Here is a 25,689-nt window from a genome sequence, read left to right on the forward strand (position 1 = left end):
CTATGGCAATAAAGCTAACACAGCAGTTGAGTTGTAAAAAGGTACCGAGATGGTAGAAGGGAGAACCGGGGATGTCAATAGAGAGTCTAAAACATGGTCCTCCTAGTTTTGCTAAATGACTGAGTTGCTCATTTAAGCTCTCAGCAGTACTCATCCGCAAACAGACATCAGCATCATTACAGCTCCATACCCACCACCCCTCCACTGACTACCACCATTATTGCCTCTCTCTAATCTCTGTTCTTGCTTCTCATCTTCATCTTCGCCCCCTCCCCTTGCAGGGCATTTGTATGGACTGAGTGATTTGTAAATAGAAATGTGCCTGATCAAAGGGACGATCCTAACTTTGTCTGAGTCCCACTGTTTCCTAATTTATAATGTATATTATTGTTTAGTAACTTGAGAGATCCAAGTTTGTTTGTTTGTTTATTTTTATTTTTTGAGACAGGGTTTCTCTGTGTAGCCATGGTTGTCCTGGAATTCACTCTGTAGAACAGGCTAGCCTTGATCTCAGTAATCTGCCTGCCTCTGCCTCCCAAGTGCTGGGATTAAAGGCATGTGCTACCACTGACTGGCTCCAAGTTTATGTTTTATGCTGACCAAGAACAAGCACTACCTGACAGGAGCCTGATATAGCTATCTCCTGAGAGGTTCTGCCAGTATCTGACAAATACAGAAGTGGATGCTCTCAGCCAACCACTGTACTGAGCTTAAGGTCCCCAATGGAGGAACTAGAGAAAAGACCAAAGGAGCTGAAGGGGTTTATAGTACCATAGGAGGAACAACAATATGAACCAACCAATACCCCCCAGAACTTCCAGGGACTAAACCACCAACTAAAGAGTACACATGGAGGGACCGATGGTTCCAGCTGCATACGTAGCAGAGGATGGCCTTGTTGGACATCAAAGGGAGGAGAGGCCCTTGGCCCGGAGAAAATGCGATACCCCAGTGTAGGGGAATACCAGGACAGGGAAGCAGGATTGTGTGGGTTGGTGAGCAGGGGGAGGGGGGATGGGATAGGGTGTTATCAGAGAGGAAACCAGGAAAGAGGATAACATTTGAAATGTAAATAAAGAAAATATCTAATAAAAAATAAAGTGATGCTTTCACAAGTTTTGACTTAAAAAAAAAAGACAAAGGCTTAATTATTGTATCCTATTGATGAGATTTGAAAGAACAGTTCCTTAAGTGTGAAGTATGCAGAGCCAATAGAACGTATATGAACTGTGCATACATGGAACAATTTTTGAAATTACTGAAGATGAATCAACAGGTGTTAATGCTTGCAAACTTCCTTCTTGTATATATGACTCACATACATTTTAACTATGTTTATGCAAAAAGGCCTCCCTGCACAATGAGTAGAAAACTGAGAGAAATGACTAGAATCTCTCCAAAGACCACTGAAATGAAGGTATCTAAATTGGTCTAGGATGCTTTGATTCAGCTAAGTACTCAAAGCTAGTCGATAAGTTAGACATCTTGCAATCAATCAGTATCTTTATTCTAAAAATTCCTCACCTTCATTACTTCCCGTGCATATGAATGCGGCTGAGTGAACCGATCACATCCCTTAGCTCCTTCCTCACAATAACATAATTATCTGTTCTTTGATTTTCCAGCGCTGAATCACCATTTTCTATTTTATGACTCCCTCTCTGAGAAGCGGTTTTCCTGCCCAGTGACTGCTTTTGCTGGCGAGGGCAGGCTTTTTTCTGTCCTGAAGCTCACGGGCTTCCCGGATGGGACTGCTGCCGCTGGTAGTCCAGGACAAACTGAAGGCTGTTAATTCTGGGAGTGAGGAAGGAGGCTGGAAGGATCCACTTCATTTTTTTCCCATTCCATACAAAGCACTTCATTCTTCAGCTGCCGGGCCTGCTCTGCTGTTATTCCTGCTTTCTGTCTTTTCTGTCTCAGTGAGCATACGTTTCCTGTTGTCTTACAGATGACTCTTCCACTTGGCATTTGCTGTTGCTAATTGCCCACTAACTTTCTCCCCGTTGGAGTAATGAGTTCCAATTTGCTATCTACCTCCATGCAGCTATTATGGTTTCTTATCATTATTACCCTGCATCCATTTCTCCCTTATACTCTATCTGACTTATTCTCATAAATGCTGGTTTTTATTTTTTCACATGAAGGATACAGAAGTCATTTCTGTGAATAATTACTCCATCTTTACATAAGCAAAGAATGAGCATGGGCTCTGTATACCCTCTCCCCCACCCCCAGCAGATAAGGTCAGGAAATTGAATGATAGTTGCTGATATTCTTAATCAAGTTTGAAAATCACGCAAGCATGCAACTGTGCACACGGATCAAAGCCTCTTGTTTTTAATGTTAGTTTGCAAAAGCTCACTTCGTAGCCCAGGCTAGCACAGAACTTACTATGAATTTCAGGTTGGCTTTGAACTTGTGGCAACACCCCTGCTTCAGTTTCCCAACTGCTGGGATTAGAGAAGTGTGTCAAAGCATCCAGCTTTGCCTTTTAATTAGTAATTTTATTTACTTACATTTCATGTTGCCCCCCTTCCCAGTCTCCTCTCTGCAATCCCCCATCCCATCCCTTCTCTCCTTTGCCTCTAGGAGGGTGCTCTCCCACCCACCCACTTTCTTCTAGCTCATCCCTCTAGGATTCCCCTACACTGGGGTAGCAAGCCTCCACAGGACCAAGGGCCTCTCTCTTCCTACTGAAGTCCAACAAGGCTATCCTCTGCTACATATGTGGCTGGAGCCATGGGTTCCTCCATGTGGACTCTTTGACTGGTGGTTTAGTCCCTGGGAGCTCTGGTGCATCTGATTAGTTGATATTGTTGTTCTTCCTATGGGGTTGCAAACCCCTTCAGCCCCTTCGATCCTCCCTCTAACTCCTCCAGGCTCAGTCCAGTGGTTGGCTGCAAAGCACCCAGCTTTCTCAAAGCATCACCACTTCTGTTAGAACAGAGATCGGAAATTAATTCTTGCTTGAGAAGCATGGGCAGGTATTTCAAATACCTGGTGATGACAGTTTAGCTTGGATCTTTTTCTCTTTACTATTTTTAAAAAATCAGTTGTGTACAAAAGTGTTTCAAAGTTTTTAATCCTCAAGACAAAGACAAAGCCCCCCCCCCCACACACACACACTGTGGTATCCCTGTAACACGCAAGGTTCTTTCCCAATGAGAACATTCCTACAGTGGCAGTAATTTCCTGTGGCCTCTGTGACATGTTTCAAATGTAAAATCTGTCCCTAGTTTTTGATACATCTATCTTTCTGGGATGGTGTTTTACCTTGTAGAGACATAAAACAAAGGGAAATAAAGGCCAGATTCCTCTGACACAGGAAAATTTTGTAAGTCATGGCAACATTATTATCCTGTGGCTTACTTGAATAGACATTTCTACTTCTTGGTATCTGACATTTGAAAGGACATTTCATCAGCATCCTCTGGCATGGAACCCAGGGTTCTTAGAGTCACTGTTACCTTAGTTTAAGGTACTAAGTCTCTCTATCTTAAACTGAAAATGTCTTACATTTTTCTAAACTCCATACACCCCTTTCCCCACTGCTATCAGAATTTTTTATCATTAACAGGAAAGTGACTGTACCACACACTGTTGAAAGCCTTTGCTTGCTGTCTCCCAACTGTAACTAGGAGGTGTCAATTAAGTGTACATACTTTGGAGCAAGGGCAAGGGGGCTGGGTGTCAGCCTCAGCTTCCTGGGCTGGATGTGGAGGACTGATTTCCACTGCAAGGGTCATCAAGAGGGTCAGAAATGACAGCTGAAGTGCTTAGTGGAAGCCCCTGCAGAATGGGAGCTCTCAAGAAACCCTAGCTCTGAGCTATGTCTTAAACAGATATGATTGATTTAAAGTCAGCTTTCCTTTCAGAAAAGTGGAGAGCATCAGGACAAACAATCCATGCCATCTGGCTTCTTCCTCCAGTCCACTGATGCTTTCTGTAACCCAGTTACAAAATAACCGTAACCCGTGGCTATTTCTTTTCCATGATTCCAAGCAATTTTACATTCAAGCAATCATCACCATTAGGAGAGTATTCCATTTTCAGAATCTGATTTCAAGGGGTTGACAGAATTGTCAACATAACATGGCCAAAAAGAAATACATAAACAATCAGATCAAAGAGACGCAGCCAGAAGAGAATCTTATTCAGAGCAAGAGAGGAGAAATATGTTCAGGGGAAAATTAAAGAGGCTTGACAACAAATTAAGCATAGTCAGCAAGAGCATTTTTATCCAGTGCAAGGTGCTTTGTGAGTTATGATTCCTGTTTCTTTTCTAAACGTGCATTCGTAGGAATATCTTTGCATTTGCTGGCTGGCCTGGAATACACTCCGGCCTCTACCCACACTACTCCTGGCCTTGAGTTGTGGCTCCCTTCACAGCCTTCCCTGACCATTCTGTCCGAGAATCTTAGTGTTTTATATTGAATGAGTTCTTATGAAGCAAAGTGAAGGCCCAGGTTCCTAAGAATTAATTAAAATTTCAGTGCTCGAGATAGAATCCAGGGCCTTGTGCATGCTGGCAAGCTCTGTGACCTTAGCTCTTGGTCTTTTTGAGGCAAGGAAAGGTCTTACAATGGAACCTTGGCTGGCCTTGGATTTAGAATTTTCCAGGAACAATGAACAGTGCTCTGGAATGCTGGACATTGTGCATTTTTGGAAATGGTTCTGCCATTGAGCTACATCTGCATCTTTCTTGTTTGTTGTTTGTTTGTTTGTTTGTTTGAGACAGGGTTTCTCTGTGTAGCCCTGGCTGTCCTGGAACTCACTCTGTAGATCAGGCTGGCCTCAAACTCAGAAATCCACCTGCCTCTGCCTCCCAGAGAGCTGGGATTACAGGCGTGTGCCACCACTGCCCGCCTGGCCATCTACATCTTTCTCAAGAAATGTTTTAAAATTATTATCTTACTATGTTAATTGTTAAATAATCTTACTTTTTTTTGTAGGTTGAAGCTTTTTCTTGAATAACCCATCATCAGAAGGAGCTATTTACTCACCAATTTTCTCTTCAGATAATGCCTATAATTTGCTCAGTGAAAGGTAATGCATATGCTAAACATATTAATGACCAATTATTATAAGCATGGTAGAAAATGCATTTTCTACTAATAAGTAAGCATTGGGTACACTATTCACTAGTGCATCTGTATTCACGTATCTCTATCCCTGATTAGGCTTAAGTAACCACATTAGGATTACTAGTGTGTAAGAAGGGAGGTCAGGAAGAGTGACCTGCTGGAATGTGGTGCTGATCAGGGGCATAGAACTTCAGTTGCACATGATGTAAGTTCTGGGAATACATGTGCATTGTGTCTATTGGCCAAAAGACTTCGCCGAACATGGAAAAGTCTTCTAAGATGGTAGCGTGTGCTTACCCTGCTAAGTTACTCTTTAGAAAGCTGTATGGAACGATAGCAGATGAACCCCATGGCCACCATCCCAACGTTCCTCCTCCTTCTGAAATTCTGCATCTGGAGCAGAATTTTCAAAGTTCTAGTCCCCTCTCCCTTCAGCATCTGTGTAGGACGGACTGTGTACCACTGTACTTGTGGAGACATAGAAACAAGTCCTATGAGCTAGAAGATGTGGGTTCCTGATTCAGCCCCAGCACTATGTGCTCCTAATTAAATGTTACTACTGAATCTTCTACTACTCCATCTCCTGAGTATAAATTGAAAAGATGTAGGTGACCACACTAACACAGCAAAACACTGTCAGAATAAGCAAGCACTATGGAACAGTAACACCTGTCCCCCTTTGAGTCTACCCCAGGCTGAGGGAGAGAAAGAGGGGGAAACCTTGCAGTCATTTCAATGTGCAAAACTCAATAGGCTCAACCTTAGAATTTCCCATCCTATCTCAGTAGCAGGGATAATGCTGTTTTTTAAAAATATATCTATTTAGAAGTGTAATATAAGTTACAGATTAAAAAGATAAGGACTGAGACTGAGAGAAAATCCAAGAGATGTTTCCAATATATCCATTCCATAGTAGCGCATATTAACTAAACCTTCACCAGAACCATTTTCACAGCTATCTGCCTCTTTTTCTCTGCCCCTCCTCATCTTGATTTCATCACAGATTTCTAAACTTTGCAGTCCCATTTTGCATATTAAACTTAAGTCACTTTAACAACTGGAAACTGTATCAAAGCTCTTGGTTCAACAAAAGATAAACTGTATCACTAAAATTGCTATTTTTACAAAAAGCCATTATGTAAATGGACATTTAAATGGTCTGAGTCAAGGATGCAGAGAAAAAAATACAGACAAATTTCCCAGTGCAAGGCTCACAACAGCTTGTCTCTAACAGACAACCGCATTCTCTCACTTAAAGGGCAGCGAAGAAGCCATATGTCTGTTTTAGTGACTCCATCTTGAGATGGTATCCTCATTCCTTTTATTATATTTTCAAATAAATACATATGGGACCCGTCAGATGTCAGCAGTGGCTCAGAAAAGAGTATGAATTAGTCACACTGGCACACAGGGCTCAGGAACAATGAACAGTGCTCTGGAAGACCCTTGAATACAAGCCTATTTGCCTCTTAATCCAAATGAATAATTAATGATAATTATCATGCTGCAGTTATTATCTGTGATAATAATATATCCGTAAGGTGAATAAATTCAATCTGCTACTATGCAGAAATGGCAACTCATAATATTCTTAAGAAATACAGATATAATTATCAGTATTAATGGTCAAGGGGAAAAAGGAATTTTTATATAAGGAATTACAACAAAAGGTCTAAAGTGAGGTAGAAATGAATTTTCCTGGTAATGTTTTTTTCCGCATAACCAACACCACTGTGGGCCTGCTGTGGTGACGTCAGGGCCTTACTTTTGTGGGTAGGGACAATTTAAGTAAAAGCATAATCATGCAGTGTGCACTGAGATCTTTTGGTGGTATTTTTTCCATTACTATGCTGTGGAAAACAAAGCCAATTGTGCATTAAGATCCCATGAAGGGGAGCTTGAACACGTTAGGAGTGTTGGGAGTGGCTGGGCTGCCAGCTGGACAGTTTTGAACTTAGAGGAAAAATAAACAAAAGCCCCCAAAAAATTGGATGTGAAAATTTTTTTTATTGATGAGGGATGCTGGTTCGCTGTGGTTGTGGGTATGTTGGTTGTGGATGTGTGTGTGGTTGTGCTGTTTGTAAAATGCTATGACTATTTAGAGTCATCTGGTGATGTGGAATGCAGCCATAGCACGATCTACTCCTTTGAATTCCCACCATCAGCATCAGCTGTTCAACTGTGCATGCGTGTGTGTGTGTGTGTGTGTGTCTGGTTGTGTGCATGCCTGTGTGCATGCTTCTGTGTGTATGTGTTTGTATACCTGCCTGTGTGCATGTTTCTCTGTGTGTGTGTGTGTCTGTGTGTAGGCACAAAGTTAGACATTTATTCAGATATATTGAGCCTCTCTAAAAGAGCAACCTATAGCCAGATAAATATATCAAAGTAAAATTTGTCAAAAGTAAACATTGCTTGACTTCCCATTTATAACTTTTGAAATCATAAAAATATTATACATAACTAAACCTCAATTTTTGTACACTGTATTTTTATAATGGTGGAATACCATCACTCCACAAGTCTTTCATGCTTCCGTATTGCCTTCCACTCTTCTCTTTTATAATTATTTTGTCCTTATAATTTTGTTGTTTAGAACAAAATCAATCATGAACATTGATTGGCATGCAGATTTTTGCGTGAGTTATATTTCTGTTATTTTTAAGATTCATGTAGCGTTATATGTATTATTAATTTGTCCCCTTTTCATTTCTTAAATAATATTCTATTTTTCAATTTTATTCTAATCTGCTTATCTATTCATCAATGGTTCCTGTGGAATTTGGATTGTTTTCAAATTCTTTGAATTATGAATAAGGCCGCTATTAAAACGTCTTTTAAAATAGGTCTTTTAATTTAGCTATCTTTTTGTATCTCTAGAATAAAATAACTATAAAAATGATTCATAGGTCAAATGGATGATTAATAGGTGAGCATATTTAAAAATATTGATTTTAAATTATGTGTCTTTGTGTGTCTGTTTGTGCATGTGAGTGCTAATGCCTGGAGAGGCAGTGGTAACAGATTCCCTGGAGCAGGGGAGGCAAGCGGTTGTAAGCCTGCTGGTGTGGGTGCTGGGACCTGATCTCAGGTCCTCTGCAGGAGCAGTCCTTGCTCTTTCCTGCTGAGTCATCTCCCAGCCCCTAGGAAGAAGATACCATAAGGCGTTAGGCAACGGGCACGCTGTTTTCTGAAGCGATCGAAGCATGTTTCTCTGCAGCAGCTAGAAGAGAGTTCCAGTTGCTCTAATATCTGTAGCAGCACTTGGTGCTGTCAGTTGAATATTTTTGACGTTCTCACCAGTCTATGGTCAGATAGATCTCCTCAATTGTTTGTTTGTTTGTTGAGGATTTAGTAAACATGGCTTTTTATGAGCTCAAAAAGAGAGAGAGAGAGAGATAGTGTTTAATATGTGTGAATCAAAATCCAGATTAGTTAATAACTTGTGCATCTGAGAATGAGGCAACACTTCCATGTGCCGGAATAAAAATGGCCGAGAGCACAAAGAAACAGCAGGCCAGGTGAGACCAGCCCATAAGGTTCAGGCCTTCTGCCAACAACACAAAGGGGGTTCTGTTTGTTTGTTTGTTTGTTTATTATTTTTGAAAACACACCCTACAAGAAAGCTTTGGTTACCTAAATATGACAGGAAATGCATAGTCGCTATATACTGTTCTGATCTGCCAACTCAGTGAAGGACACAGGCTTAAATAGTAGAAGTGTTTTGCTTGTTTTTCTTTTTTTAATGTCTTTGTACCCTGCTCTCTCATAGCAAGTACATTTAGCATTATGTGCACATTAGACTTCTTACCAACAATTTATTTGCTGAAGTCTTAACAGTTTGATAAATTGGTGTGTGTTATCGGTCCCTTAACTAAATTGTTGCAAGCTGCTGAGTGGGCCATGCCTGTGGTGGTATCTGACTGGCCTGCTTTATTTCCCCCAGCTGATGTGTGCACAGTCAAGGTGTCATTTTTATTTTATTTTATGTAATCTTCTCTAATATATTACATCCTGATCACAGTCCCCCGCCCTTGTTGTTTGAATTTAAATCTCTATTGACCACAGTGGTGAGAATCTTGGTCATGCTTTGTTTTTTAGATCATCCGTAAACATTGTTAGGCAAATTGTTAAAGTATTTTTCCATTAAAATTTTTTTCAGGAGTGTGTGTCTTCTAACTATTAAATTTGGGAAGCAGTTTTATTTGTTTTTAAATGTCTGTCTTTTAAATATGATATGTTTTGCAAAATCTTTGTCTTAGTGTGGGGTTTATATTATCAGTTTGCAAGTAGGGTTCTTCAAAGAGGCAAGTTTATAATTACAAAGGAATGAAAGGTTATTCTTTGAGGCTTTTCCCCCTTGCAATTCTTTTTTAAGAGATTAAAATTTTAAAGGTGACATAGCATTTTAACTGCCCTCTATCCCTTAGTTTTTCTCTATTTGTATCACTTAAAAATTTACTTTACTAATTTAAAGTGGCTCAGCACACCTGGGAAAATGGTATGTATTATTGGGACTAGGGTATTATGGTTTTGGCTAGCTTTATTTAGACAGTTTTCCTAGTTTAAGACAAACTTATTGGGCTTAGTAAAACTAAAAATTAATTTTAGGGGCCTATAGACATGGCTCTCAGCAGTTCTGAGCCTTTGCTGTTTTTGCAGAGGGCCTGGGTTTGGTTCATACCCACAAGGCTGCTCACAAACCACTGTAACTACAGATCTATGGGAATACCATGCCCTCTGTTGGCAGTTGCAGGTCCTGCATACACATTTGTGTATGCAAATACACATAAAACACACATAAACAAACCCTAAAAGGTCCATTTTATATTGTTTTGATATCATTTTAAATTGTACTATTTTTCCATGGAAAAGCCATTGTATTAGCTATCTCAAACATTGCTTTTACCACTTGAACTATTTAAATAGCTTGTATATCGGTAAAGTATTTCAAATCAAAATAAGTAAACAACAGAGAAATTAGAAGAAATCTCTTTTTCAGCATTTCAGCAATGCCTTGTTTCTTTTTCAGAGATGTGAATCCAATTTGAAGATAATCTAATTGTTGAAATCAATCATTCAATAATCATCAAAGCCCCAAAATGTCTCCTTATGTTTAAATCTCATACCTTACACCAACACATGGCATCAACTCTATTTTCCCATCCTCACGACACTCCACATGGAAGCCCTTTACATACCTGCTTCTGCTGGCATTTTTGTCATCATTGTGCCAGGGTTATAGATATGCCTCACCTTCCTCTATTCTCTTATAGGCCTTCAGACAGGACAGAACTATCCCATAATGATCTGGTCAATATGGGTAAAATGGTTGTATTTATTGCCTGAGTTTTATGTTGTTTTATTTAAGGAACAGTGTTATGTTATTAACCTAGTATTAGGTTATTTCTCATCAAAAACATTTGATCATTTCTTATTTGCCTATCCTTGGAGAGAAGTCAGCACACACACACACACACACACACACACAATCACACAATCACACACTCACACACTCACACTCACATACTCACACCCTCACAGACACATACATTCTCTTTCACACACACTTACTCACTCTCTTTCTCATACACACACACACACACACACACACACACACACACACGCACGCACACGCACGCACAGTCACATTTGCCTTCAAGTTTGTACCTTTGCACTTTGAACTCCTTATTGATTTATTGTATTTTCTCTCAATAGGGTCACTTACAAATGAGATAATCTTTTTCACTGTCATGGCAGCACTTGGTGGGTTGGCAAAGTTGTCTTGGTTTTGCTCTTTATTTTTCAGTACAGTCTTTCTGTAATTCAAAGCTCAGTCTGAAAACAAAAGAAAAGGAGAGGAGAGGGGAAGCCAGAAGAGTTGCACATGCTGCTCAGGGCCCTGGCAGTGGGGAGATGGTATCAGTGCCTAAGACATCAGCATTGTCTGAGAAGTACGGAGGGAAAGCAGACTATCAGTAAAGAAGAGGAGGGTCTGGGGATCCAGCGTGCCCATGACAGACAGGCGTGCAAAGACAAACTCACTTGGATACTAGTGCTGTACACACTGGCTTAGTCACTTTTTTATATTCTTGGATGTTTCTCAAATGATCATCTTTAACCCAATTAAGACATGTGCCTGTGTAGCATATTTAAGTATAATTTAAATTTAAAATATTGGGGTTAAATGATGTTAATTATATTTGTTGTTTCCCTGGAAAATCTGTAATATCTCTAAAATGTTGCAAAAATACAAAAGCAGTAAGTATGAAAAACTGAGGGAACATCATAAAATGATAACTTCAAACCACAAATCTGAAAAAGGCTTCCTATTGAATATGAGGACAGTAATATTTTGGTACTGATGATCCAATCTCTTATGGTTATATATATATAATATATATATGAGTGCATTTGTGACCAAATAAACTCCTGAAATGCTGAGCAAAAGATAGTGGAACAGATGTAGGCTTGAAGCTACATCTGTGAAAACAGACCTGCATAGCTTCAAGCCAGATGGGGTCAAAGCACTGAGGGAAGGGAATGGATACAGGATTCTAACTCACGAATCAAGAACCTGTTTATAGCTGATCCTGGTTCAAAGACAAAAGTCAGTTTGTTCCACTAGAGTGCCACTGCGTATATCAATCACACTCCACGATAGACCCATGCCCAGGAGCAGTTGTCCCACAGAAAACACACTCCATGGAATATTTTGAACTTTATATTTCATTTTGGTCATTTTTTGTCGAATTGTTTTTTTTTTTGTTTGATTTTCATTTTTGTATTTTTCTGATTTTCTTTTTTCTGAAAGACTGACCAAAGGATCATGAAGTTAAACGGGAAGGGAATACAGAGACCCACATCCAGACATTATGCATAGTGAGAGACCTTGGAACACTCAGCCCTACAGCAGATGTCTCCATTCATCCTTCCCCCCATGGCTCAGGGAACCCTGTGGAGCAGAAAGAGCCAGAGGGGAAGGAGGACACAGAGAAAGCAAGAACGAACGTCTAAATCCCTGTGAGCGAAGCTCCTGTGAACTCACAGGGCCTGGAGTCACACGCACAGGGCTGGCAATGGTCTGCATCGGGCCTCGGCGTAGAGTGCTTCTGTTTGCATGCCTCACCCAACTCTGTTAGTGTTGTTTTTATTTAACTAATATAATTTATTAACTAATATAATAATGTGAAAATTATCCCTAGCCTGATTCCTGTTGTTTGTTATCATGGTTCTCCATGATGTGAAGTCTCCACTGAGAGGAGCTGGGATGCTCAGCCACACTTTCCCAACCACGAGAGACTGAAACCATGGACCCAGATAAATCTTTCCCTCCTGCATTGTTTCTGTCAGGTATTGTGGCCAGAGTGATGCAGAGGCAATAGACACACACACCAAAAAAAAAAAAAAAAAAAACACTTACAGAAAGCAGAATAAATGAGAATAAAGTCAGTGGCTGGGAAAGTGCCCATGGTCTTTCTTCCATCTTAACTAATTAGGTGGACTCCGTCTTGATGACCCAAGCCCCAAGCTGGATTTCCAGGTACTAGGACTTAGAATAGGATCTAGACTAATAGTGGGTCCAATTATTAATTGAAGCTAAGTTGTTTTGGAAATGCCCTGAGTCCCATAAGATTCACCGATGACATTTGTCAGTTCAGAGGAAGATTCACTGACAGGAGTGCTTATTTTTAAAAACAGCCTTGTATAGTAGGCACAGATACCAGGACATCAAGCACAAAATGAAGGATACAACCATCTATGTAAGAGGGTCTCCCGAGGCTTTTCTTGAGGAGAATTATATTTGGTGTTGATTTGATAGAAGATAGAGGGACTTAATATGTAGGGCAGTGTTGCCGATGAAAAGAAATCAAAGTCCACGGCAGGAGCTGGATTTCCAGGGTGTGTAATGCTGCGGATTCACCTACTGGCATGGGCAGATGAGAATATGCACCTCATCTGCCTCCAGAACTCCCCTCGAATCAGCATCACAGTAGACTGGTTCTCTTCCTTCTTATCTACAGACATTCTGGTCAGAATACTGAGCCCTTCATAGTATTTATGAGCATATCAACATTTCTATATCTTTATAAAATTTATATTATTAAGATATGTAAAACTCAAATGTAGTATTAGCACATAATATATGATATCCAAAAAAGTATGAAAGCACTTATATTATTAATACAATAAAATACAAAATATAATATAATACAATAATTTATGATTATCTCTTTGGAAGACTAATTCTTATCACCCAGTCAAGAATCCAAAATGCCTTAGGTATGTAAGCTTCTATGCCCATGAGCACTTGATACATTACCTTCTTAAATGTTACCCTTGAAGTTGTTACTTATGTTCTCTCTGCCCAGCCCCCATCTTGTTTTCTTTAGAGGTCTGGATACAGAAATCCAAGGACACATTTGGCCCAGAAAATTAGACGGGATTGTCACACATTGACACTCCACCCAGAGCATTATGACAGGCTGGCTAATGGGGCCCCAATATGTAGCAGAGAAGTGTCTGTAGAAGGCTATAGTCTCTTTCCATGGTCCTGAATGTCACATTTTCTTCTCTTTGGAAAAACAAACAGGTTTCTAATAATATTTCAAATACATATTTGCAGCATCTGATGACCCCGGTAATTTATACTCAGTTGCAATGGAGTTTCCCATCTCTTTTCTCAAGGCTTGCTTCTTCTCACACCCTCTGTCATTGATACCCTTTCCTCCTTACAGCCTCTTTCTTCTTTGTTGTGAACCTACCATCCCGGAACATCTAATCTGCCACTGTCCCACAACATCTTCTCCTTCTCATTTCTCTCTGTCCATATTTCCCATCTTATTTCCCTTTGGTTCTCCTGATTTTATAGACCCTGTGCTCCTCTGGCTTTCTCATCATTTACTAATTAGCATGTCTCCATGGTAACAGACAGTTGCAGAGCAGGAATCATTCTCTGTACCAGCTACTGCTGAGCAACCTCTGGGCCTAACAAGGAGGGGCCTTGACCCGATTAAGACAGGAAGACTTTTCTCTTCTAGGCAGCAGAAGATCCATACATTTCAGAGAAGGCTCTGTTTCCTAAGGGATGTAATATGTCAATTTGCTTGAAACAGAGTGTATACTTGGGCCCAGGCATGCAAAAAATCAAAGTATGAAATAAACCGAGGAAATATTAAAGAAGACATAGGAAAAATTGCTAATACTGACTATGTGCTCCTGGTTTGTAAAGATTAGTAGTTCTTTGATCTGGAGGTTCATCTGAAGCAACTGGTTGTAAATATTTGGTCATATTTACCTTTTCTTTTACATATGCAGCACTAAGTGCGCCTCATGGGGCTGCATTGATAGTAGCGAATAGTCTGCATTGTGAGACTCATTTTTATTTACTTTTGGGTTTTCCCTGTCTTATACTAGTACTCAACCCATAACTACATACTTATAAGCAGCTACAACTGCTTTAATTGCTGTAAGTGTTTACTTGGGCAAGTTTGATTTTCCCAAGTGGTAAGACATTTCCCACATGTTTTCTTATGGCTAGTAATCTCAAATCATTTTTTGCATGCAATAACTGATTAAGCATATATTATGTATTAGACTTTATCCTAGGTATTATGTTCTGAGATTCACAAGGCTAAGTGAATTTTGCAAATTTGAAAGTTAGTAAAAGTCTAAATTCATAGATACCTGGAAATCTGTGTTTAAATATGTATTAGCTGGGCATCAGACTGGCTATTCTTCCAGAGCATATGAGTTTGATTCCCAGCACCCACATGTTGGTTCACTTCCATCTGTACCTTCAGTCCTAGGGTATCCAAAGACTTCTTCTGGCTTCTGAGGGCAGAAGGCGTGCTCAGAAATATGTGTACCTAAACCGTTAATACACATAGAATAAAAATAAACCAATCTTTAGAAATAGATACATTAACTTTGCATTATTCCATAACGATATTTATAGGAAGACCAGAAAGCTACACTGATGAAAAGTTTCACACTTCTGCTTTCATAGAGCTCTTTTGATTAACTAAGAAAAGGATAATGTCGAAAGCTTTGAAACTTAGGCAAGGAAGACTTGAGGTAACAGATGAGTTTCTTGACTATGAAGGAATGAAAAGTTTTAGTAAGATGTTTATATCATGAAAACATGTGAGCATAATGTAACCTTGTTGGAAACATTTGCCCTTCATACCTATAAATCTGGCTGACATGTTATGGCAGCTCTGCCCTAGAGGTTGGGTAGGGAAGAATGCAAGAATTTCCAGATTCAAGTAACAAGTTATTAATTCATATATAGCATTTCAGAAATTTAATGTATGGGAAATTGCCACAACACCAAGAAGACATTTTGAAGTTTATTTTTTATAAATATTATTTATTAGAGAGAGAGAGAGAGAGAGACTATATGTTTGAGTTGATGTATGTGTAGCATATGCATACAGAAAGCCATGGAGGCCAGAAGAGTGTGTCAGATCCTTTGAAACCAGAGTTACACGGCTGGTTGTGAGTCACCATGCAGATGCTAGGAATCAAAACTGGGCTCTTTGCAAGAACAGCCAGCACTCTTACCTGTGAACCGACATTGCTATTCCCTGAAGACTTTAAAGTTTCTCCTCAGAAACTAGTGCTAGTGCAGGAGATCAGTCATCATAGAATCCTTGCTCTTGCTATGTTCCAATATCCAGACTGCTATCAGATGCTGCTTTAATTTTTAATTTTTATTTTAAAAATCCATGTCAGACCCAGAATTGTTCCTGACTAAATGAAATAAAGGGACACAAATGGGACAGAGATTGAGGGAAAGACCATCCAGTGAATCCCATGGGTGGGAACCAAACCCTGATTCTATTACTGATGCCATGTTGTGCTTGCAGACAGGAGCCTAGCATGACTGTTCTCTGAGAACCTCTACCAGCATCTGACTGAGACAGATACAGATACAGGCAACCATTGGATTGAGGTCTGAGACCCCTATGGAAGAGATAAGGGAAGGATTGGAGGAGCTGACGGGGATGGCAACCCCATAAGACCAACAGTATCAACTAACCCAGACACCTGGGATCCCCCAAAGACTAATCCACCATCCAAAGAGCTTGCATGGGCTGGTCTGTGGCCCCAGGCACATATGTAGCCACGGACTTCCTTGCCTGGCCCCAGTGGAAGAGGATGGGCCTAATCCTGTGGGGCCTTGATGCCCAGGGAAAGGGGATGTGGGGAGGTGATCTGGGGGTGGGTGGGCAGGTGGGAAGTGGGGTGTGGAGTACCCTCTCAGAGGTAAAGGGAAGGGAGAATGGGGTGAAGAACTCTTGGAGGCAGAACTAGGAAGGGTTGGCAACATTTGGAATGTAAATAAATGAAACAATAAAACAAATCCATTTCGTAGTTTTCAAGAAAGGGAAAAGACTTCATGTGAAGGTGGAATGATTCAGAAAGGTTTAATCACAAATTAATGCCTGCAAAGGTTTACTCCACAGTGGAAAACACCAAAACACTTTTCATGAGAGCTTGAGGACCAGGTTTCGAGTCTCCAGCACCCACAGTGCTGGAATAGCCTGTCTGCCCACCTGTAATCGTAGTACTTGGGAAGCAGAGGCAGGGAATTCCTGGAGCTAGCAGTCCAGGTAGACTGGCTGTATCTGGCAGCTCTAGTGAGACCTCTTGCCTTAGTAAGTAAGGATGGAGAATGATGAAAGCAGATACCAGCCTCTTGCCATTACATACATGCACACATGCACACGTACACACATGCTTACATGCACACATACACACATGCACACATGCATACATGCACACATGCACACATACACACATGCACACATACACACATGCACGCATACATACATGAACACATGCACACATGCATACATACACACATGTACACATACACACATGCACACACACATGCATACATGCATACATACACATACACATGCACACATACACACATGCACACATACACACATGCACACATGTACACATGCACAGACACACATGCACCCAAACACACATACACACATGTACACATACACACATGCACACAAACACAATTGCACACATTTTATTTCTTTTGCTTTCACTAACAATGGCTTTGTAGTCCCTTGACCTCACTTTCTTCTTGTGTTAATTTTACTGTTTTCTTGAAGTATTTTTCTTCCCACCCAGGTCATGTCTCCATTTATACTCATTTTGTTTGCATACTCCTAGAAATCACAGATTATGCCCAAACCAATTGTTTTACCACCACCAAAAGAGGTTCTGAAATCAAACCCAAAGATAATTTCTGGCACAGACTCATACATGTTTTGGCTAAGTTTTCATGACTCTATCTAGGGACTGTTGTCTTCCAAGGGTGAGGGAACTTGATGACCATTTACTTTCCCTCAGATGTAGTCAGCTATTAATGAACTTCTTAGCCTGCGTAGTCACCAAGTCATTCTCAGTGGTGGCAGATCAGCAAGAAGCTATGGAATGAAGTCGTTGAAATAACTTTTTATAAATGGGGTCATTCTTGTTAGATGCAGACAGAATCAGAGCCAGGAAACAACGAAGATGACTTTATCCCTGCCACAGCGCTGTGCTGAGGGGTTTCTGAAAATTGCATAACAAATCACTTCATGTTCAATGTCTACCTCATACTTGAAAATCTTACACATGTTTCTATCACAAAAATTTATCCTTCACACTCTTTAAGACTGCTGTGATTCAGAATAAGATGTTGTCTATGGAGCCTGTGCCATTAAAAGGCTAAGGCCGACTGCAGCCTTGATTCTCCAAGCAGTCAGTCTCTCACTGCCTCAACCTCACTGAATCTGTGCATAGTTTACTACTGAGCATAGATCTCCATTGCTATGTTATTCACAAACTCAATCTTTTCAGAATCTTCCATTTAGTTAAACAACGACCAACTTACAACTCAAACCTAATTTAAAGTATGTGTATTGTGCTTGGCATTCATACCAACACACTATCTGAGATTTAAGGGGAAAGGGTGTGCTTAAGGAATGACTCCTAGGGGAGGGTTATGAGGAGGGGTGACCAGGAGGCGGGCAGTGAGCGGGATGTAAAGTGATAAGTATTACAGTAATAATAGTAACAATAATAATATATTTAAAATAAATGGCTTCTATAAGCCAATTGCTAGTTTCAAGAGCTTGTCATATATGTTGGTCCAGGCTGTGAGAATAGCTTGAAGGCCTCTCTTAGCAGCAAGCATAATTGCCGTCTACCAGTGTTATGCTTGGAAATCCATCACTGCTTTTGTAAGGAAGCTACACTTCCCACAGGCTGCTCCAGACAGCTCAGACGCTTTCGCGGGTGTGTTCCTGAGGGGAGGAGGGTTCTTTGTGAAAGGAAGTTAGCTTGAGAAGTCCCCTCTGAGCTTCACAGCTTTCCTAGACCCACCATGAAGACACTAATCCTTGCTTGGTTTCTCTTTCCTTCACAGAGGCTGGGTGGCCACGCCATCTGATGGCTCTGCCAGCTTCCCTGCACCCTCCCGGCCTGCTTCACAGGTGCTCCCCTAAGGAACACTTTTGATGCCTTTTCACTGGAGGCGCTAAATTAGCACATCATCTAATTTAGCCTTCCCAACCTTAGGCGCTCCTTACCACGGTCAGAAGCCAAGGCGCGTGGAGTTTAAAGTATTCGTGCACCACCCAGCTGAGTGCTGCTCCTGCTCTATGTAGAATTCTGGTTTATACTCGCTGCTACTTTATAATCGCTTTCCCCGTTGATATTTCTTCATCAAAAATGGAAAGAAACAGGAAAAAAATCATTCTAAAGCTACTTAAAATATTGTAGAGGAGAGTAGTTAATATACTGTGTTCACTGTTTTAATAGACTTAATCTTTAAGCCTTTTCACCCATGTCACTGACAGGGAGCTGTTTGTTAATATGAATATTTTTTCTTTATTTTTTCTAATGCCCCTTTATAGTCTAATCAGAGCTTCAGGGTATATACACATACACACGCATATACATACACACACACATGCCCATACATATACACACGTGTGTGTGTGTGTGTGTGTGTGATATACCTCTTTGTATTTTGTTTTCCTTCAGAGCTAGCATGTGAATTTGCGACATTCTCTAGAGAGTTGGAGGTCTAGGAACCAATGAAGAGATCACAATGAAGCAAGCATCCAGTTTTCAAGCACCGAGTGCCTATTGCGAGAATTTCTCCGCATTATTTCAGAGGCGGCACTTCTCATTTGTATCATGCAGCCCTGTGAGCTTTCTGAAGGCAAGAAGGCACTCTTGCTCCCTTGGATAAAAGGCTGGGTGTAGTTTGGGGCTGCGGGCTGCTTGTGTTACCCTGGAGGCCAGGAGCCAAAGCCATGGCAGCCAGCTCCGGGGAAGCCTTAGCCAGTGGAACTGATTCCTAACGAATCAAGAACCCAGTGGGAAGTTAGGAAACAAAGGGAGACTTCTTTTTTCCCCATCTCCTTCCCTTTCATTCTCGGCAAAGAAGCACACAATTTTCTATAATTCACTCCCAAACCTGGTGAGGGTTCAAGAGGACACGGGGCCCGAGGATCTGCACCCGCGTGGCGTCTGGGATAATGCTGTGTCTAAGATCTTTTTCGTGCAGAAGAACGTGAGTCTCCCTCTGTACTTTGCTGGGTATCTTTCATGTAATTAGGGAAGCCGATCCTTCCCAGCGCTCTGACACCAGTGCCGTGGGTGCTCCAAGGTGATGCACAGACCCCTGCTGCAAAGCCGTTCTCTTTGCATCTCCGGTCAAGACCCCAGTAGTTGGTGCACCATTTCTTTCCCCAGGACAGGTCTCCTGTAGCATCTGAGCTATTGACGGAGGCTCCCGCGGGTGGTCTTACTTTAAACAATGCTTTAGCTCCACAGTGTTCAGCTTGCCTCTCTGGCTTCATTTCCGATGTCTTCTTCACATCATGCGTTTGACAAAGAAAAGCACTTTTCATCCTAGAAGGCCAGAACACCTTTGTAGGCGCAGGGCCTCCTGCTGGGGCCATCCTCCTGTGCCTCAATGCCTTCTAGGTCTTGACCTAAGAGGTGCACTGTGATTCCATTAAGACTGAGTTACAACCTCCATCATGGAGTCTTTTCCGAAACTTCAAAACTTGTGTTACCTTATCCTCTGCACTTTTTGAAGACATTGCTGAGCTGTAATTACTGATATTTTTCTGTGTACATGCACATTCAAATTCAGCTTCTTTCCCCTGGGTGTCTATAAAATGCCCAGCATTGAAAACATTTTTATTTATTGCATTTAAAAAATACATTTTATAAAAACTATGTGAAGATGATTCCTTCGGGTTGAGATGGATTATTACTTCATTCTGATATTATTGAATTAGTGACTCTTAAAAAATTAAGATGACCATAGAGGTGAGGCACATGTTTAATTACTGCTTATTAAACAAATTCTTGTTAAGGTTTCTGATTTCCCCAAATGTTTGAAAAAAGATTCCGGGAAGTGGTAAGGTATTCTTCTAGTGGCTGACCCTGTGTCATTGGTGGGCATGCATTGGTAATAATGTGTCTCCTCGACCTCTTTGTAAGCTGTATTTATTTGATCACAGGTTGTGAGTTTAAGAGCTTTCAGGATCACCAGGTCACCCACTCTACCTGGATTAGGTGTCAGGTACTTTTTTTTAAAATTGTGGTTAACAATATGACCGCATAACGCAAGCTCTGTCGCTATACTTTGCTTACAGAAATTTTGGTTCACTTTTTGTACTAGGCTCCAAGCTATGAGTAGTAAGTGGGTGGTCAACTCCATGAAACATTAATCTTAAAAATAATCTTTTTTTTTTGTCTAACACACCTACCAAGTGAACATCTTTTGAAGGTGACAGTCTTAGTTTTAATGGACGCAGACCCCAGCCTATGGGCCTCATCAGTTTTGTTGCCCATTCCCCTAAATGGCGTCTCCCAGAACACAGCTCAGACAATTCTTTGCAGTTAGTACATGCTTACTATCATTTTTTTTAAAAAAAGCAGAGATCATGAGAGAAATGGGTTGATCAAGTAAGGTTAAAATGTCTTCTCCCTGTTCTATCATTTGGCCTCGGATGTCCTCATTACTAACCTTAGAATGAGATATTTTTATATGTATACTTTGGGAGACAGGATTAAGTATGAATATTTAAGTGTATTTTCTATACTCTTCTGTCTAGAACTAGCTGTTTAGATATCTGTTTCTTTCTCCTATTTTTAAAGGTTCATTGGAAGGGTTGGAAGTATTATTTAGTGGCTTATATGGGTTTGAGTTTCCGAATCATCTCAACAACCAAATAACCAAACAGCTAAACAAACAAGCTTCAGGTATCTTTGAATGTTTTGTAATAAGTTAGTCTTAGGTGCTTATTCAAAAATCAACAAAGTTTTCATAGTGTTAGTTGGCAGCTACAATATAAAAAAAAAAATCTGTCTTTACAACAAATCTAAATTTGACTCCTGTGCTGAGAAATTCACATAGTTTTCATGCTTTTACAAATAAAATATTAATTGCCATCATTTATTAGATGTCCAACAGTTTTTCTAACCCACCATTGAATTAATTCTTAGAAGCATTGTGCGATTTGATTTTGATATTTCCACTATATTATGGTGATAATGACACTCAGAGAGATATCATGCCTTGCATGGAAGTAGTGCTCAGAGTTTGGGAACACCGCTCAGGAGTGAATGAGGAGAAGGCAGTCAATAGCTCAGATGACTGCAGGGTGCAGTCATGGGGACCAGGGACTGCATGCTTTTTTAGAAAGGAACCTGCTACTTAGCTTTGGCAACTGCTACCAGGACCAACCAAGAGTTAGCTTTCAGAAATTAGAAATTCATACCTGCAATGCAATAAGTCACTGCCTAATTTTATTCTTCTACACATGGACATCCAGTTCTCTTAGCACCATTTATAGAAGATGCTTTATTTTCTGCAGTGTATTTAGTTTTTTAATCCGTGTCAACTGTGAATAGTCATGTGCACTCAAGTTTGGGTTTTCTGGTTGTTCTATCAGTCTATATGTCTGCTTTTGTGTTGGCACCATACTCTTTGGATATTATAGTTTTGCAATATGTTTTAAAATCTTGAAAGGTAATCACTCAAGCAGTAACTCTCTTTGCTCAGGTTTGCTTTGGCTACTTTGGGTCTTATTTAGACTTAAGTGAGTTTAGGATAGGTTTTTTCTATTTTCATGAATATTGTGGAATTTTTTTTATTAGAATGGGACTGAATCTGTAAATAGCTTTTGAACACACACACACACACATATATAAATTATATTGCTATATACTATTTTAATATATATTAAAGGACCATAAATTTGAGAAAGAGGACACAGAAGGAGTCAGAGGAAGGAGAGAAAGGGGGAATGATGTAAATACAATTCACATATATGAAATTAAATATAAATTTAACAGTTTTGTTATGTCAATCACACAAAAAGTAAAAGTTTGCGCTTCTATTCCAGGTACCCACTATACAGCTTCAACAATAGTAATAACTGTGACTTTTATCCTCATGTTTAGTTTTAATAATTTCACATAAGCTTCTCACATTTCTATAAAGAGAATCCCACTAAGCCATGTGTCTAAGCCATGACAGTTTTGCTTATTGTTTTTAAGGTCATCTATTTATTCACCTTCCATGTTGCTTAGGTCGTTCCTGTAGTTTCCGAATGACAGGAGTATCCTTAGCATGCTTGTAACCTCATAATCCTTATATTTTTATTGAACTACATTTATGAACAATCATTTCTTAGGCATTTTAGTACCTTGGGAATTAATGCCTTAATTAAACACAAAACACACGTATACTAAAATATTCATATAACTTCAGAAATTCTTCAATAAGTAAAATGAACTTCAAACATATTAAAAATCACTGAAATCATGTGAACAGGTACAGTACACACAAGTGCTATGTAATATTAGCATATTTAAACGTGACTCTCAGGGCTTTTGTTATGCTTACTGCTATAACTTAAAAGTCTTATTCAAAGAAAGTCAACTACCAATGGAAACATTTGCTTGCATTTCAGCTTGTTAAAACGTTTTTAACTTGTTTATGTAGGAAACAAATCTCAATTCTGACAGAAATCTGCCTATCAGTGAACTTTCCATCTCTTGCTATAGGCAGGCAGTGGGAAACACGGAAGAATTTCTAACTGTGGGAATTAAATGCTTAAAAAATTTAGCATTTTATTCGATTTTATTTTATTTAATATTCTTGGAAGTTCACAGCCACCAGCAATTCAAAGTAATTTCAGGTGCAACTGGGAGTTTAGCATCCTCCGTGGAGCTGTTAGTTAGGCAAACCTAGATGAAATAAGTACATTTAGTAGCACACGTGAAGGGATTGTTCTAAAATTGATGGTGAAGGCTCCATCTTTATCAACTGCTCGACTATTGATGGTCCTGATCTTAGTGAATATTATCTACTTAGAGTAAATTTGTGACCTTTAGAAGGTGGCGGCTTGGCACACGTGTTTTCATGGCTTTCATGACTGCTGTAAGAATTGTCCCTTTATCTGGTATGTCCTTACAAAATGTGTTGTCAGTGCTTCCATGAGCTTAATATCGCCTTGTCAGTTCCTGCTGTGGATCCTGTGCTTTGCACATTGGGGCCATCTCCTCTCCTTTATCCTGATTCTGTCTGTCTGACTGCCTCTCTCTGTGTGTCTCTCTGTCTCTGTCTGTCTGTCTGTCTGTCTCTCTCTTCTGTCTCTCTGTCTCTCTGTCTCTGTCTCTCTCTCAATACTACTTCTTTGTGTAATTTTTTTTAACCTGCCCATCATTTCACAATTACCATGATTCATGTGTTTTAAGAGTTTTGCTGCTGTGAACAGACACCATGACCAAGGCAACCCATCAAAGGGGATGTTGGAGGGTGAAGCCAGAAGTGGGTGTGTGAGTGGAGTAGTATACTCTTAGAGGCAAAGGGGGAGAGGGGTTTGTGGAGGGGAGACCGAGAAGGGGGACAACATTTGAAATGTAAATAAATAATTAACATAAAAGTAAAATTAAGTAGCATTCACAGAGAAAAAATTTCAGGGAAGCTGTGCTCATGAAGTTTTACAAATATGTCTGCCTAAACACGACCTGAGTAACTGTGGCAATTACACACATGCTAACATGGAAGAGGGATAACTGGGGGATGCCGAGAACGGGAGAGAGAGCCTTCCCTAAGGAAGAGACCCCCAATTAGTTATCCAATTCCACGTTGTCATCCCTGAGATTATATAAGTAACATACAGACTGGACAGTTTGTATTTAAGTATTTAGGTATATATGACACAATAATTAAAGTAAAAGGGCAATGGGATTGAGAGAAAGCAAGGAAAAGCATGGGAGGGATTGGAGAGTGGAAGGGAGGGTGCGTTAATTACATTATAATTCAAAAATAAAATGAAAAGTTCCAGTTGCGTCAGTGCTGCCATCTTCCCGGTCCATCCTCTTCCTTTCACGTCAGGCCTTAGCTCATTGCCTGCCTTCTCTTCGTTGTCTATAGAGTTGGGGGTTTACTAGTCTCCCTTCTGTGAAACAAGGCAGAACAATGTTGAACTCTGGATGAGAAGAGTGCATTGATGGGGAAGGAGCAAGTGCTAGGCTGTTCTAGACCTCGACGTGGGATTGGCTATGCGGGCACAGGTGGATTAGACTGTTCTAGGCCTCCATGTGGAGATTGGCTATGCGGGCACAGGTGGATTAGACTGTTCTAGGCCTCCATGTGGGGATTGGCTATGTGGCACAGGTGGATTAGACTGTTCTAGACCTCAGTGTGATATTGGCTATGTGGGCACAGGTGGATTAGACTGTTCTAGACCTCAATGTGGGATTGGCTATGCGGGCGCAGGTGGATTAGACTGTTCTAGACCTCAATGTGGGATTGGCTATGCGGGCGCAGGTGGATTAGACTGTTCTAGACCTCCATGTGGGGACTGGCTTTGCAGTCACAGGTGGGTGTGAAACTCAATTGTGTTTTATGGTCGTTAATCTGTTCCCTTTATTTTAATGCATTAGTGAAATGGAAGGAAGGAAGGAAGGAAGGAAGGAAGGAAGGAAGGAAGGAAGGAAGGAAGGAAGGAAGGGAGGGCGAGAGGGAGGGAGGGAGGAACTGGAAACAGGGACCATCCAGCTTAGTCTCACTTTACTGCCCTCTGTCCCATGACATTTACTTCTTACGTCACAATTTATTACTTGGTACCAAGTATCTGCAGTGTCCGTTTTCTTTGTTCATTTTGCAGACTTCCACTGCCAGAAGCCAGATCATAGCTGTCCCTTTGTCTTAAGTCTTCTCATTGGGAAGCTCCTAGTTTTAAACTAGGAATACATGAGCTTCCCACCAAGAGAGCTGCTTATTTTAATTTTGGAAGCTTCTGGAACTTGCATAAAACCCGTGGAGCATGCATTTTTGTTTTTCTAAGTGTCTTGTGGAAGGAAGTAATTTTGTCACGTCTCTCTACCGTATCAGCGTGATTGTCCTCCCTGCGCAGTCACAAACATTGCCTAGAGAACAGGAGTGTGGAAAAATCTAGAAAATGTTTGTTTCCTTTTTTTGATTTATGAGGTTCTTAGAGAGAAGAGGGGAAAGGCCTAAACAGCACAAAGAATGATATTTCTTTCCCATTCT

This window comes from Apodemus sylvaticus, chromosome 8 (assembly GCF_947179515.1).
Source record: "Apodemus sylvaticus chromosome 8, mApoSyl1.1, whole genome shotgun sequence".
NCBI lineage: Eukaryota > Metazoa > Chordata > Mammalia > Rodentia > Muridae > Apodemus > Apodemus sylvaticus.